This window comes from Bidens hawaiensis, unplaced genomic scaffold, assembly GCF_021521415.1.
Source record: "Bidens hawaiensis isolate Kalapana, Puna unplaced genomic scaffold, B.hawaiensis_p1.1 tig00001685_1, whole genome shotgun sequence".
Taxonomy (NCBI): Eukaryota; Viridiplantae; Streptophyta; class Magnoliopsida; order Asterales; family Asteraceae; genus Bidens; species Bidens hawaiensis.
Window position 1 is genome coordinate 1,090,332 of NW_027491095.1, and position 15,324 is coordinate 1,105,655.

The following is a 15,324-nucleotide window of genomic DNA, read 5'->3' on the forward strand; positions in this document are numbered from 1 at the left end:
AGCCCAGCTGGAAGCCCTTTCTAAACAAATCGAATAACTTCAAGCCGAACTATCAAAAACCAGACTTACCTGTGACACTTGTGGAGGAAGTCACAAGACGAGTGACTGTAAACAAGTCATTATGGCCATGGAAGAAGTCGATTTCATCGCTCGACAGAACAACGCTTTCAGCAATAACTACAATCCAGGATGGAGAAACCACCCGAATTTCAGCTGGAAAGATGGAGGTAACACTCAACCTTTATCCGGGTTTGAGAAAAGACCAATGAATCAACCCTTCCAACCTAAACCTCAATTTCAAGATCAAAGTTCTAATAGCCATCAAAACCCAAACTACTCGAAGATTGAAGAAATGTTAATCCAATTAATGACCAAAACAAATGAAGGCGAGAAGAAAGCCGACTCAAGAGCTGTTGATATCAGCAGAGTATTACTGAAGCATGAGGCCGATCTCAAAAGTCAACAAGTATCACTTCAGAACCTAGAAACCCAAATCGGGCAAATTGCTCGACAACTATCCGAAAGACCACCTGGCACTCTTCCAAGCAATACAATCACCAATCCGAATGCAACAGCTAACGCCGTTACACTCAGGAGTGGTACAACCACTATTGTTTCACCAACTTTGGAGAAAAAGTCTCCTGATGAAACGTAGGAAAGGCTGACCCCAACAAGCACAGTACTGCCTAAGGAGCCAGTTCGAACCTATGTTCCACCTATTCCATACCCTGGAAGACTGAAGCAGGAACGATTGGAAGCCCAGTATGGGAAGTTTCTAGAACTCTTTAAGCAACTCCATATCAACATCCCTTTTGTCGAAGCTATCGCTCAAATGCCTAAATACGCCAAGTTTGTCAAAGAAGTACTGACCAACAAGAGGAAGCTGGAGGAGCTCTCGCATGTCACCTTGAGTGAAGAATGTTCAGCTGTTCTCCAAAGCAAGCTACCAACAAAAATGACCGATCCAGGGAGCTTTACTATCCATTGTCTCATAGGAAATTTATCTGTTAGCAATGCCCTAGCTGACCTAGGAGCTAGTATTAATTTAATGTCTTATGCGGTTTTTGCAAAACTAGGGATAGGAGAACCAAAACCCACCCGCATGAGCATTCAGTTAGCTGACCGATCCATTAAATATCCTCGGGGCATTGTTGAAAATATGCTTGTCAAAATTGACAAGTTCGTTTTCCCAGTAGATTTTGTGATTCTAGACATGGAGGAAGACAAAAGCGTACATCTAATTTTAAGAAGACCCTTTTTAGCCACTGCAAAGGCTATCATTGATGTTTGCACCGACAAACTCACTCTTAGGGTCAATGACGAGGCAATCAATTTTGATATAGGAAAATCTATGCAATATCCGCAACAATACGATGACACTTTATACTGTGTTGACATCATAAATTCCATCGTAAGTTGCTATATGCGAGATTCCTCCATCAATACTCCCCTAGAAACACAAGTCTTAGACAAAACACTAAACAAACCCATTTTAGAAAATGAAAATTTCAATAACAACTACCACGAAGAATCAGAAACGATATACAAAGTCATTGAAAACGATGAAAAATCAAAAACATCAATCGAAGATCCACCAGCCTTGGAATTAAAAGAACTACCAAAACATCTCAAATATGCCTTTCTAGAGAAAGATTCTCAAGTCCCAGTAATTATTTCATCTCACATTTCTAAAGAAGAAAAAGACGAACTCCTTAAGGTTCTCAAAAACCATAAGAAGGCTATCGCATGGAAGATCATGGATATCAAGAAAATTAGTCCCTCCTTTTGTACTCACAAAATCCTCAAGGAAGAAGAATACAAACCCGTGGTCCAACATCAAAGACGTCTCAACCCCAACATGCAAGATGTGGTGAAGAAGGAAGTAATCAAACTGCTTGACGCCGGATTAATCTACCCGATCTCAGATTCACCTTGGGTAAGTCCCGTTCAAGTAGTACCCAAGAAGGGAGAAATGACAGTCGTAATGAACGAAAAGGACGAACTAATACCAATGAGGACCATCACAGGCTGGCGAGTTTGCATCGATTACCGGAAACTTAATGATGCCACAAGAAAAGATCATTTTCCACTTCCTTTCATAGATCAAATGCTCGAACGATTATCTGAAAAGATGTTCTACTGTTTTCTTGATGGATTTTCCGGATACTTTCAGATTCTCATTTCCCCTGAAGACCAGGAGAAAACTACTTTTACATGTCCATACGAAACCTTCACCTACCGAAGAATGCCATTTGGATTATGTAATGCTCCAGCCACCTTCCAACGCTGCATAGTGGCCATCTTTCATGAAATGATCAAAAACTCTATGGAAGTTTTCATGGACGACTTCTCAGTCTTTGGAGACTCCTTCGATCATTGTCTGAAAAACCTAGACAAAATGCTAGCTAGGTGTAAAGAAGTAAATCTAGTGCTCAACTAGGAAAAATGCCACTTTATGGTAAAGGAAGGCATTGTCCTAGGTCACAAGATTTCTCAAAACGGACTAGAAGTCGATAGGGCCAAAATAGAAACCATATCCAAACTCCCACCACCGACTTCAGTCAAAGCAATTAGAAGTTTTCTATGTCACGCCGGTTTTTACCGCCGCTTCATAAAAGACTTTTCAAAAATTTCAAGACCTATGACCAAACTTCTAGAGAAAGACGCACCATTCATCTTCTCTGAGGAATGTGTTGAGTCATTCAATACACTGAAAGACAAGCTTGTCAACGCACCAATCATGACCAAGTTGTCGTAATAGCCGACAACTCTCGACACAAAATTGAGCACATCGGAGAAGCGGAACTGTTCCGGGGAGTCGGAGGCAACGAGTTTGTCACACATCTTTCTAGGGCCTAGGAGTGCGACTCGTAAGTTGGTATCGTGTTTGTAAATAAATCAGAGTTGCATTAGTTTGCGGAAGACTTATAAAACTTTAAGGATCAAAAGTGTAATATTTATACATATTCATAAGACGGGATTATATACACCCGTTTAAGTTATCAAAAGATTATTTGTTTATAATTACAACCCACCATTTAAAATATTAAGTTGACAAAAAGAATCCGAGCCATCGGATATCATAGTACTTCGTCATTTCCAAGCTCTAACTTTGTTCACCTGCAAAATGTAATAAAATACGTCATCAACGAATGCTGGTGAACACGCTGACGCAAAAATATTTCTTTTACTTTATTACCCCTCGAGACTACGCCTGCCTCGGCCCAACGTGGCTTAGGAATAACAAAGTCAAATAACACATTATAAATATGAGCCTCTACGCTAGATCACCTCAGCAAACTCCACAGCGTTCGACTTAGTTAAGTACCCGTAAATATACACATAAGGTCGTACTCCCTGCAGGAGAGCATCCTACGACCAAGGGTGGTGCGATCATGTCCATACATCGCATAGTACCACCTATGAAAGGATCCAGACATACGTATACCACAGCCTGAGGGCTTGGTTTATACCCTTACTCATAACGGTTTTAGGAACACATAGTTCCTTGTAAACAATTTCAAATAACAAGTTTGACTCATTTTAAATAAGTAAAAGTTTGGGGGCGTATTCACCTTGTCTCTTTAGGATCGGCTTCACTCACCGTCCAAGGGTCTTTCCCTTTCTTTATCTCGCACCAATAGTACGAGTATAAATATTTGTTAGTCGGATACACGATCTGGCTTAAGACCTTTAGTCTTATATCTCAATCCTCGATTGAACCTTTAGTTCAATTCTTGTTTACTTGAAAACCTTTAGTTTAGAAGTAAGTTTATAAACCTTTAGTTTATAATAAAAACCCGACGTTTCTTCTTCTCCAAGAAACGTAATCTTTTCTTTTATTATTTAAGAATACTCTTTATTCATTAAATAAAATTTCATAACAAAGAATATTTACATATATACTTACACACATATATATGTTATCACAACATTAAATATTCATTCTTTTATTCATATCTTTGTTATGTTATCATTCTTTACTTTTATCGAGGTATCGAGTATAACCTCGACTTAAGGCTTAAGCCTTGAATATAATATTAAATTATATTGAATTCATCATTACGCCTAACCTTAATGGCGTATAGAAACCCTAGGGACACGAGCAGCACTCAAACTCCGCTTTAATCTTCTCGGCACGCAAATCGAGCAATGCCAAATCTTCAACACTCGTTGACACGACTTTCAAGACTCCTTGCCATTAACAACACCTTCTTGGTATGTGGGTGGAGGGTGGCACAACTTCGAGGAAACGTCGTTACACAATCGAGGGATCGGGGTACGCTTAACGAGATATTATGGCACGCTTATCGAGGTATAGTTAGAAAGAGAGTAGAGAGATGTGAGAGCAGGTTTTGGGATGTGGAAATGAACAGCCCATGGCTGCTATTTATAGACGAAAATTTGGCTCCCATCGCGCTATGCGATGGGTGCCTCAGCAGACCTATCGCGTATCGCGATATAGGTCTGCTGACTCACAGCGTAGACCTGCCACGTGTTGACACGTGGCAGGCACCGCTACACATGGCAGCAGTGTTGCCACGTGGTGACACGTGGCGATAACTAGTGCCACCGTGTGCCACGTGGCACACGTGTCACGTTGTGTCAGGTACCCCATCGCGATACGCGATGGGGCTCTCCTCTGACTCATCGCATAGCGCGATTGGTCAGGAAATCAGAATTTTTAATTTAAACCCTCAGCTTTAGAATTTGGCAATTTTAGTCCATAGACTTTGGAAAGTTGATACTTTGAACTCGAAATTTTCACGTTGTTACAGAGTTACCTGTAAAGGATGTGTTCCATGTTCTGGGAATGAAAAAGAATTTGCTTTCAGTTCCCCAAATTACGGACACCGGAAGGTACGTTCTGTTCGGACCGGAAGAAGTGATGATTTTTGATGAGTTCGAAACGAAATCAAAACCGGTGGTGTGCGGGAAAAATAATTAGTCTGTATACATATTGTCGGCTGGAACCGCCTTTGTAGAAAAGACGAAAAACAATCATAATTCAGACCTTTGGCATCAAAGGCTAAGTCATGTGGGCTATGACAAGATAAAACTCATGATGAATAAGCAATTAGCGATCGGGTTACCGAATCTCGATGTTAATTTGGATGTAGTGTGTAGCAGGTGCCAATATGGAAAAGCACATGAGCAGCCGTATGAAATCTCGCAACATCATGCTACTTCGCCTCTCGAGCTTGTCCACACTGATGTGTTCGGACCTGTAAAACAACCATCAATCAAAGGTAACCGGTACATGATAACATTCATTGATGATTATTCAAAATATTTGTGGGCTAATTTTATGAAGGAGAAGTTGGAAGCCTTTAAATGTTTTAAAGAATTCAAACTAGAGGCGGAGCGGGAGAGAAAGTGTTCGGTCATTTGTCTTATATCAGACAACGGTGGAGAATACACGTCTAAGGAGTTCTCCAACTTTCTGAAAGAACATAGAATTAAACGTCAACTTACATGTTCTAACACTCCTCAACAAAACAGAGTTTCTGAAAGAAAGAATAGACATTTAAGCGAGTTGCGTGGAAGTATGTTACACGCCAAGAACGTGCCCGGAAGATTTTGGGCAGAAGGCATGAGGACAGCTACGTACGTTAGTAACCGTTTACCTCAACAGGGTTTGATGTTTGAGTCACCGTTCGAAAGATTGTTCAAAAGTAAACCGAATGTCGGTCATTTTAGAGTTTTTGGATGCGTTTGTTACATATTCATTCTGAGTCACCTCAGGCATAAACTAGAAAAGAAAGCGGTTCGGTGTATATTTGTTGGTTATGACAACGAAAAGAAAGGTTGGCGTTGCTGTGAACCGGTAACCGGGAAGTGCTACATATCCCGGAATGTGATTTTCGACGAAGCGTCGTCGTGGTGGTCAACAAAGTATGAGCAGCTACCTGATACAACAAAATTAAGTCAAGATCTGAGTGATAGAGTTTCATTAAAATTAGATGAAACAGAATATGGAACTGAGACGCAAGAAGAGTTAACCGAATCAACTCAACTCAAACACCAAGACGAACATCCTGGCAAACCGGTGTGGCTCAAAATCAGCAAAGTGAGTCAGCTGAAACAGAAGGTTGTGAACCAAGTCAATCCTCGGTTCGGCGATCAGAAAGGGTTCGTCGACCAAACCCAAAATACGCAAATGTTGCTCTCATCGAAAATGTTGAGAAGGAGCCGGAATCTGTTAAACAAGCATTAGCAGACCCGAACTGGGTACATGCAATAGACAATGAGTTGGCAGCACTACACGAAAACCAGACATGGGAACTAATACAGAAACCAGAGGGTGTAAAACCAATCTCATGCAAGTGGGTTTTCAAGATTAAGCGAAAAGCAGATGGGTCAATAGAGCGGTACAAAGCCCGGTTAGTAGCTCGTGGGTTTTCTCAGGAGTTCAGAATCGATTATGAGGAGACGTTTAGTCCCGTAGCGAAGCTCGCGTCCGTTCGAGTTGTTCTAGCCATAGCCGCAAGTAAGCAATGGGATTTATGGCAAATGGACGTTAGCAATGCGTTTTTATACGGTGACCTTGATTGAGTTATTTATATGGAGCAACCGGATGGGTTCGTAAACAAAGAGTTTCCGAGTCACGTGTGCAAATTGAAAAAGGCTTTATATGGTTTGAAACAATCACCACGTGCTTGGTTCGGAAGATCGGTGAGTTCTTGGAAGCAAACGGGTTTGTCCCTACCTTAGCCGATACTAGTTTGTTTGTTCGAACGGAAGGGAATCAAGTGGCGGTAGTATTAGTGTACGTAGACGATCTAATTATTACCGGTGATTTGGTACACGTGTTGGATCAGTTAAAAGTAAATTTAAAAACACGGTTCAGTATGAAAGATTTGGGGAGGCTTAGTCATTTCTGGGTTTAGAACTGAAGTATGAACCAGATGGGATAATACTGCATCAACATAAATATGCAGTAGATGTTATCACTAAATATGGGTTGGAATGTTCGAAACCCGCAGTAACTCCAACGGAAGTAAACCTTCAATTATGTGTTGATAAAGGGAGAGAGTTAGAAGATGTTACAATGTACCGAAGACTTATTGGTAGTCTTATCTACCTTACATTAACGAGGCCCGATATTACCTATGCGGTAAGTGTTCTTAGTCGGTTTATGCAGAAACCTTTGAAACCCCATTTGGATGCAATTCAAAGGGTAGTAAGGTACATTAAATCTACTCCGACTTATGGTGTCAAGTTTAAGAGGGAGTCAAGTTTAGATATAATTGGCTATTGTGATGCCGACTATGCTAGAGGCGTGTCTACCCGACGTTCGACGACCGGGTATGTGTTCGTCATGGGTGGAGGAGCGGTAGCTTGGTGTAGCAAGAGGCAACCAACCGTCTCGTTGTCTACCACCGAAGCCGAGTACCGAGCAGCTGCAATGGCAGCTCAAGAAAGCACTTGGTTGGTACAATTGATGAAGGAGTTGAATCAAAAGGTGAGTAATAAGGTAAAGTTGTTCGGGGACAATTTATCTTCAATAATGCTAGCTGAAAATCCTACTTTTCATGCTCGAACGAAGCATATTGAAGTTCATTACCACTTCATTCGTGAAAAGGTTTTGAAAGGAGAAATTGATTTTAAGTATGTTAATACTTTGGAACAAGTTGCGGACATGTTCACGAAGAGTTTGTCTCAAGAAAAAGTTATGAAATTTTGCAGCGATATTGGCATGGTGGAAGCTAATATCGAGAGGGAGTATTAAACGTTGCGATATTATTTCATTAAGGGCGGTTCGGTAAAATCTCGTGGGGTGGCTTGAAGGAGATTTTATATAATAATAATTCGTTTATTATTATAGGTAAGTTAGTCTTATCTGATAAGTTAGTCTTATCTTCATAGTTCTATTTGATTTTGGTTCAAATTATGTATTTGAATACTAGTAGGACTAGGACTAGGATGTTATATAAACCCTTGGTTATTTGTTTGTTTTATTAAGTTTTTCAGTGTGTCTTTTCTTAATAAAAATATAGTTCGAAGTATTTGTTTGTCAAATAGCAACCTGGTGTGTCAAATATAATTGCTTGCAGCCAAAGCAATTTGTTAAATTCTTATTTATCGTATAGAAGAAAGTGCCATCTGTTGGTTTATTAATTTGGTTCATTAACCAATAGCTTGCAGTCAATTTATTTGTTTATTTTCTTCCTGTTCGTTTTGAAGAAGTTGAACAATTGCAGTCGGTTGCGTGTTCTAGTTTTTCGGTTTGATTATCAGTTTGTCACTTGTGAAAACGCTCTCTCGTTTAACATGTGATTGGTGTGTGTGTGTCTAAACAAAAACATAATTCAAGCTAAACGAGTGAGTTAACCCGCCAAACATAGCCGAGTCATGGCTAGACTCATTTGCTTCATGAACTCATAAGTAGTGATGGTTTATATTCAAGTGTTTCTTTTTTGTTTATGGGATAATATGATCAAATGAGGGTATCCAATAAACTACCTTTTGAAGTTGTTTTATTTACCGTCTTGCATTGCATATAGTTAACTTCGTCATTTTTCTGTTGAAACATACGCATGCGCGTGCAACCTGTTTTAAAAGGTGTCAAACTAGAATTAAGTCGAGATAAAATTTGAATGCTTGATATTTATAGTTACCGAGTGGGAACAAGATTAAAAAAGAGTTTACAGAAATGTGTGAAAGAAAGAGAAATGAAAAGCAGAATATGGAGATGAAATGATCGAAAACGTTTATATTATTAATTGTTATATTATCATCGTTATCTCAGATATTACCGATAGAACTTGAGTATTTTTGTGGATCACACCTAAAAACATGTTTCCGTACTAGTATATTTCGCTGAATTAAATCAACTCTATATATTGGGTGATTCATATACCAAAATTATATATATATATATATAGGAGTTAAAGAATAATAATAAAAATAAAATTAAATTCATTGAAGAAACGTATATTTGACACCTTAGTTTACCTAAAAGCATATATGGGACCAAACCGGTGTTAATTGGCATCTCATCTTCTAATCAATTGCCCCACCAAAAATTTAAGACATCTTATATAATAACCCAAACTTTTGTATTAGATAACAAACGAATAACCATAATTTTAATATAAATATTATTTTAAACTGTAAATGGTATAATTAATAATAATAATAACATCAACGGATGAGTGTTTTGAATAAAATATGAAATTTAAGAATTTGAGTTTGAGCAAGTTTACAACTTGTAACATTCCAGCGAAAACTTGAGCAACAAACAACTAACTTATTTAGGAATTTGATCACGCTTATAACTCGTTTAATATATATATACACAAACGCGATAAGACTCCAACATAACAAAACCTTAAATCTCTGTATCTCTGTGCCGTATACACCGCCGCCGCCGCCCTGCAACTCGCCGGAGAAACCGCTGGCACCGCAGCCACCGCTACGCGAGTTTGCGCCGACGCTACTAGTAGCCGACAGCCGCTGCCACTGCTATCTTTGTTGCCGGAAACCACCACCAGCGCGGTTGGTTGTTTGAAGAAAGCCGCCCTATTCGCCGAAGCCGAAGCTAGCCGCCGAAGCTCTCTGATTAAGCGATACTGCTGCCGGAATCGAGGACTCCTCGCCGTTCCGTCTTTTGTTCATATTCCATTAACTGTTGTCACGCCGCCGCCGTAGCCACCATTGAAGGTAACCCAAGATCACACGACTTTTAATCAAGTTTAAGTCTTCTTACAGTTTTTGCTATTCGCTGATAAGGTACGGATTCTGTTTCTTGTTACTTCATAGTACGGTTTCTGTTTTTGTTACTCTTAGTATTAATTATATTCTGTTACTTGGTAGTACGGATTCTGGTTTCTGTCACTCATAGTATAAATTTTATTTTGTTACTTTGTAGTACGGTTTCTGTTTTTGTTCACTTTTAGTATTGACTCTATTCCGTTACTTTGTAGTACGGATTTTCGTTACGCGTCGGTTATATTTTGAGTTCAGTTATTTTATATAATATATTTTAGTTATACGACTTTAGTTCAGTACTCTGTTACCCGCGCATTTCTGACTTGTCGTTGGGGCGTCAACGACATGGCACTTATCGTGACAGTGCGTAATCAAAGTTTACGGCGTCTCTGAAAGTACTCATGTAGTACCTTGGCCACTTAGAGGCGTATAGATCGATCTTAGCTCCGACTCCTGACTCCTGACATGGCACTTATCGTGACAGTGCGTAGTCAAAGTTCACGGCGTCTCTGAAAGTACTCATGTAGTACCTTGGCCACTTAGAGGCGTATAGATCGATCTTAGCTCCGACTCCTGACTCCTGACTCCTGACTTCTGTTTGAGATGGAACAATGTGTGCACGCCACCCACACCGTCTCCTTGGTGCATGGACTAGCTAGCTGTGTACCCCTCTGTTTAGGCTCTGGGTGCTTCCGTATCACACGACCTATTTATTTTAACATCATCGTCGTGTACTTTAGTAATTATATTTTGTTTCGCTATATTTCTGGTCCGATTTGATATGTGTATATGCATTTGATTAAATTTGAGTATATTCAGATCTCGTCCCGATCGTGTATCGGATTATGTTTCGCATTTAATTATAGTTCAGTTAAATGTTACACGTTATATGTTACACGTCACACATTATATGTTACAAGTTATATGTTTCTCGCTCTGGGTGTTTTTGTTATAGTTCTGATATATTTCCGCATGCGTTTGACCATGTTCTGGCCAAGTGTCGGATCATACATCCGAATTTTATTAAGTATACGTTTAGGTAAAAAAGGTTGGTTTCGAGTTTGAATTGAAGTTCGTATATTTATTCTCTTACGTCTGTCCTTACCTATACTATTGTTCTTTCCGTTACTGGGCAATTTTTGGCTCAGCCGTGTTTTCTTGTTTTGTTTTTCTTATTTTGTTTTCAGGTAATCCGGGATTCTGGGAATTTAGTGATGAGAGATAAAAAATGAAGTTCAAGCTTCTAAAAGTTAATTCATTTTGTTTAATAATATGACGTAGGTTGCATTAATTTTTGTTGTATTTTGGATTGTGGCGTTGATTTGATATCTGTAATAGTAACACGTTAGCCTGCTCCGGGTTGGGGTGTTACAGTTATGGTATCAGAGCTCAGGCTCTTTCCTGTAGAAAACTTATACAATAAATAATTAATCATGTGAGTTAATGGGTAGACGTCGGGTTAGGATTCCTCTTTTCGTTCTCCGCGTATTCCGTAAATCTTTATCTTTCAGCTCATACGCTACCTTACTTCCAGATGCCTCCTAGAAGACGTGTGAATCGCCAAAACGAGAATGATGCTGGAAACGACCCTCCTCTTGCGACCCTTGTTACTAACGCCGTCAATGCAGCTATTGCGGAAATAGTCCCTAACATCATACAACAGTTGCAGCAAAATAATGCCGGTGGCAACAATGCCGGTGGGAACAACGCCGGTGGCAACAACGCTGGAGGCAACAATCCCCCTGTTGGTATTCATGTCTGGCTTGAGCGTTTTCAAAAGCAAAAGCCAAAATCCTTTAGTACTGCTAGTTCTCCAGTAGAAGCTGAAAACTGGATCGCGCACATCGAGAAACTGTTTGAAGTGCTGGGTGTTGAAGATGTGTTTAAGGTTCGGTTAGCTACTTACAAGCTCGAAGATGACGCTCACAGATGGTGGAAGACACTGAAAGCTGCACGTGGTGGAGACAATTATGCTGCTACACTTCCTTGGAATGAATTCCGTACTTTGTTTTACCAACAGTATTTCACTGATGCTGATCGCAGTGAATATTTGAGAGAATATTCTTCAATTATTCAGGCTAATGATGAGCCCATCGTTGAGTTTAAAAATCGTTTCAGTCGATTGGTTAGTTTTCTTGGCCCAACTGTAGGCACGCAAGAACAACAGACCAACCATTTCAAGTGGGCCATTTGTGACCGAGATAGGAAGTTTATCTTGAACCTCCGTTTTAATGACATAAATGAGATAGTTGATGCGGTTAAGAACCTTGATAATGATAAGAAACACCGCCAGAAGTCTTTTGATGAAAGTCGTAAGCGGCCAAGAGAAAATAATCAGGGTCAATCTTCTTCTCAGGTTGGAACCGAACAGTCCCTTGTACCCCGAGATCGTAGACAGCGTACTGATGGGAATTTCAACAATCAGCCACGAAATGGGGGAAATCAAAATCAGAATCATAGGACCGCACAGAATAATTTGCAACAACATCATAACCCCACCAGAGCTCAACCACTTAATCAACAAAACCGAAATACTCCTCTGTGTGGCACGTGTGGGAAACGTCATGGAGGTGCTTGTCGTCGAGCTGAAGGTCGTTGTTTTAGATGCGGAGATGCAGGACACATGATCAGAGACTGCCCTCAGCGGGACCCTAGAGCTAATAATGGAGAAAACGCTAGACCTGCGCAAAAAAAGATTAGTTCTGGGGAAATTGAAGCCATGAACCGTTTTGATTATCCATATTTGTTTTCGTTTTAGTACCCCGTATTTCAGTTTATTTGGGTTTGATTTCGTGCGAATTTGGATTTTGTTAAGTTTCACACTCTGTTTATCTGTCATGTTAGAAGACTCTTATGTTTGGTATGTTTGAAGTTTAGCATATTTGGGTCGTGTTTCGTATCATTTATGTCAAGACTTTGACATCATTTTTTTAGTATATCAACACGTCATTTTATTTTTTTTTTATTATAAGTTTAGTCTTTAAGATGTGTAATGGAAGGACCGTTAGGACACACTCGTAAGGTAAATTGATGATTATGGTCGCGAACGTAACCATGAATTTACAGGTATGTATGTGTGCTACTAAAATCCATTTTGCAGCTTAATGTTCCTCTAATATTTAGATACGACATTGTCTTAAGTTTTCGCTATTATCTGCTAGTGTTACGTGTCTTTTATTATATATTTATTTATTTTTTATATCAGTGTAGAAATGCATGTTAATATTCAAAATATGTTTTTGAAAATTTACGTTTTAAGTCTTGATTTTTTTTTAGTATTCCATTAGTTATCACTTTTTTTTTTCCACTTATAAGTCACATGTTTCAGTTATCTGTCTTTCGTTTTGGTTATTAGTTACACAATTTAGTCATAGGCTTTAGCTCATCAAAATTTATTTATTTTAGTTATTAGTTATCCACTATGTTATATGTAATTCTGTGTTCAAATGAAATTTTTGATTTCCGTTTATAAGAACTAGTATTATCCGATACAAGTTTTAGGTTACCCATAGTTTCGTTCAATATCATCATGGCAACGAGTCAGCTATTTCAGTTTGGATGGTTTTGATTTCATATGAATTCTGTTTTATATGTCCTAATATTTGTTTCCAAGACTTTGCAATTGTCATGTCTGAATTTATGAAAGTTTTAAGTTTGTTTCGTTTCCGTGATATCCGAAAGTACGTGTCACCGTCTTACAATTTCGAGGACGAAAATTTTTTTTTATGGGAGTATAATTATAATAACCCAAACTTTTGTATTAGATAACAAACGAATAACCATAATTTTAATATAAATATTATTTTAAACTGTAAATGGTATAATTAATAATAATAATAATAATAACATCAACGGATGAGTGTTTTGAATAAAATATGAAATTTAAGAATTTGAGTTTGAGCAAGTTTACAACTTGTAACATTCCAGCGAAAACTTGAGCAACAAACAACTAACTTATTTAGGAATTTGATCACGCTTATAACTCGTTTAATATATATATACACAAACGCGATAAGACTCCAACATAACAAAACCTTAAATCTCTGTATCTCTCTGCCGTATACACCACCGCCGCCGCCCTGCAACTCGCCGGAGAAACCGCTGGCACCGCAGCCACCGCTACGCGAGTTTGCGCCGACGCTACTAGTAGCCGACAACCGCTGCCACTGCTATCTTTGTTGCCGGAAACCACCACCAGCGCGGATGGTTGTTTGAAGAAAGCCGCCCTATTCGCCGAAGCCGAAGCTAGCCGCCGAAGCTCTCTGATTAAGCGATACTGCTGCCGGAATCGAGGACTCCTCGCCGTTCCGTCTTTTGTTCATATTCCATTAACTGTTGTCACGCCGCCGCCGTAGCCACCATTGAAGGTAACCCAAGATCGATGCATGCTTGAAGTTTTGTTTCTGTTTGAACAACTGATCCAATAAACGGAAACAAATAGTTTATGTTTTTAGGGAGTTCGTGTGATGTTTTCAAAACAAAACAAACAAATGGAGTTTAGTCCACTGTAGCTAATTTCTATAAAATTGTTCCTACAGCCTGATCATCGAAAATAAAAGTTTTATATTAAATAGTTAAACTTTATATCAAACATGTTATTATTCTCAACGTTCTGAACATAAGCTTTTGTTGTCAGTTTATTTATAGATTGGATAAAACTCTATATTGGTATTATTAGCCATAAACTTTGAAACTTGATCAGAAGGTTGTTCAAATAATAAATTAAATCATTGTATAATATAAGCTGTTAATAATTGGTAAAATAATTAATTTAAATAGTGCATCAATACCAAAACATAATCATGAATACCAAAGCAAACTCTAAATTATAACATTATTGTAGGATCACACGACATTTAATCAAGTTTAAGTCTTCTTACAGTTTTTGCTATTCGCTGATAAGGTACGGATTCTGTTTCTTGTTACTTCATAGTACGGTTTCTGTTTTTGTTACTCTTAGTATTAATTATATTCTGTTACTTGGTAGTACGGATTCTGGTTTCTGTCACTCATAGTATAAATTTTATTTTGTTACTTTGTAGTACGGTTTCTGTTTTTGTTCACTTTTAGTATTGACTCTATTCCGTTACTTTGTAGTACGGATTTTCGTTACGCGTCGGTTATATTTTGAGTTCAGTTATTTTATATAATATATTTTAGTTATACGACTTTAGTTCAGTACTCTGTTACCCGCGCATTTCTGACTTGTCGTTGGGGCGTCAACGACATGGCACTTATCGTGACAGTGCGTAATCAAAGTTCACGGCGTCTCTGAAAGTACTCATGTAGTACCTTGGCCACTTAGAGGCGTATAGATCGATCTTAGCTCCGACTCCTGACTCCTGACATGGCACTTATCGTGACAGTGCGTAGTCAAAGTTCACGGCGTCTCTGAAAGTACTCATGTAGTACCTTGGCCACTTAGAGGCGTATAGATCGATCTTAGCTCCGACTCCTGACTCCTGACTCCTGACTTCTGTTTGAGATGGAACAATGTGTGCACGCCACCCACACCGTCTCCTTGGTGCATGGACTAGCTAGCTGTGTACCCCTCTGTTTAGGCTCTGGGTGCTTCCGTATCACACGACCTATTTATTTTAACATCATCGT

The 15,324-nt window shown here is 39.0% G+C and overlaps 1 pseudogene; it reads left to right on the plus strand.

Annotated features, from left to right (window-relative positions):
• The first annotated feature begins 7,051 nt into the window (after window positions 1-7,051).
• On the plus strand, window positions 7,052-7,732 carry LOC143592020 (secreted RxLR effector protein 161 pseudogene; annotated as a pseudogene).
• The last annotated feature ends 7,592 nt before the right edge of the window (window positions 7,733-15,324 follow it).